Raw genomic sequence first — 2,060 nt, 5'->3', positions numbered from 1 at the left:
TTTCACTTTTCGCGATTTTCTGCCTTTTCATCGTCGTATGGTGGGTTGAAATTTTTGTAAAAAAAAAATCAAAACATGGTTTTCGATGTATTTTTTCCCGTAAAATTCGATTCTCAAGTCAAAAAAATAAAATTTTTATTTATTTTTTTTTATTTAAAAAAAACCATGAAAAAACCGTAAAAATTGAGGTTTTTCGAGCAAAACCCCATAAAATTGTAGCTAGACCCTACTTTTTTATTGCAAATTCGGTTTCAGCGTCGAAAAATACATAAGAATATATAGGTCTGGTCAATTGAACACTTTTGTTTTTTTTGTGGGCCTGTGTAATTTTCTTATAATTTTTTTGGTTGTCAGTGCTTATCTGAGATTCTTCTGGACTTCGTTTAAACAAAAGTTAAATCAATCCGATATTTTATAGCTACATGTGACCTTCACCATTGATATTTTGTACCTTAAAAATAATATATTAAATAATTACACAGGCCGACAAATTTTAAAGCCAGAGACCAGATCTAACATTTCCGAATGATTTTGATGCGCTGAATCTGAATGCGAGCTCAAAATTATTCCTGTGCGTCAGGTTTTCAAGATATTCTATGCTAAAAGTGCAAAAAACTCATTTTTAGCTGTTTTTGAGGTTATCTAACCGAACAAGAAAAATCTCTACCACAAAAGCTAATATGGAATTTGAAAGTACTAATCTTTCCCTTTCAAACCTACTTGGATTTATTAGGATATCTTGATATTTCACCAAAATATTGTAATTTGAAATTTTTTATTTTAGCGTTTTAACCCATTAATGTTGAGGTATTCAGATTTATACAACGCATTCTCTATTGCTGACGGTACGATATTTTTTCTTCAAAATGTTATCTCAGGGGTTTTCGAGGGTTCCCTTTTTATTGCCGGTGTCAGTTTTTTGTCATAGCCCCTAGAAGATCCAATATGGCGGCCACAATTTAGGGCTTTAAAAAAGAACAAAGGATCCCGCACAAAATACCAACAAAAAAGCGTGCAGTCGTTTGGAACCAAGCTTCCCACATTGATAAAACAAAAGAAGACGGACTGCGCGGAATGCTACTACGCACACTGTGTGCATTCTAATGTTCACATTCGCTGTATGTGCGCGCCGTTCTACGGCGCATACAGTCTTCGATCCCTAGCTGGCTCACTGAGCTGGCGACGCTTTCATGACGTGTTATGAGTAGGTGATGAAATTCGTTTTTTGCTACAAATCTTTCCGTGTTAGAGATCATGTTTGAGTGGCGGACTAACAGTTGGATGCGTGGGTACCAACCTCAATTTTTCATGCTTGTAAATTAAATTTGTCAAATTGGGAAGACGAAAGTACCAAAACACAGACTGTTATTCAACCACCTGTTTGGCGTGAGCCCAACGATCATGATACTGATTGTTACTTTTTCTTATGCAAAACAGGAGGTTTTTCTAAATAGTATTTGGAGAAGATCGTTTACCCTTATGTACAGAGTGTTACACCTGCCAAGATTGGTATCGGAAATCACTCTGAAAAAAAGTGACCGATCAACTCACGAATCAATGGATACTGACGATCCTAATGCGACTGAAGATTCTTCTTGGGAAGAATCAGATAATGAAAGCCCTAAATTTTGTTAACAAGACGGATGAGACGATTTTATACGTGTCCTTGATCTTCCAAAAGATAAAGCTGAGCTTTGCGCTTCAAAACTCAAAGAGAGGAAACTATTGTTACCTGGCACTAGAGTAACTGTTCACATAAATAGAGAAAAAAAGTTTATCAAGTCCATAATTGGCTTATTTGTGGTGACTTCAAAATGATAAATCTTATAATAGATTTACAATCAGGATGCATTACGAGGGTAGTTCAATAAGTCCTTAGAATGAAGTATAAAAACAATTTTTTTTGGGTAAATTTTTTTTTATTTTTCAACATAATCTGCTTGGAGCTCTATACACAAGATCAATCGCTTTTCAAGTTTTTTTAATCCTTCAGAAAAGTGCGTTTTCGGAAGTTCCTCAAAATAAGCACTTACAGAGGCAATGACGTCTTCGTTGTCTGG

This window comes from Belonocnema kinseyi, chromosome 7 (genome assembly GCF_010883055.1).
Source record: "Belonocnema kinseyi isolate 2016_QV_RU_SX_M_011 chromosome 7, B_treatae_v1, whole genome shotgun sequence".
Classification (NCBI taxonomy): Eukaryota; Metazoa; Arthropoda; class Insecta; order Hymenoptera; family Cynipidae; genus Belonocnema; species Belonocnema kinseyi.
Note: the sequence above shows the minus strand (reverse complement) of the source record.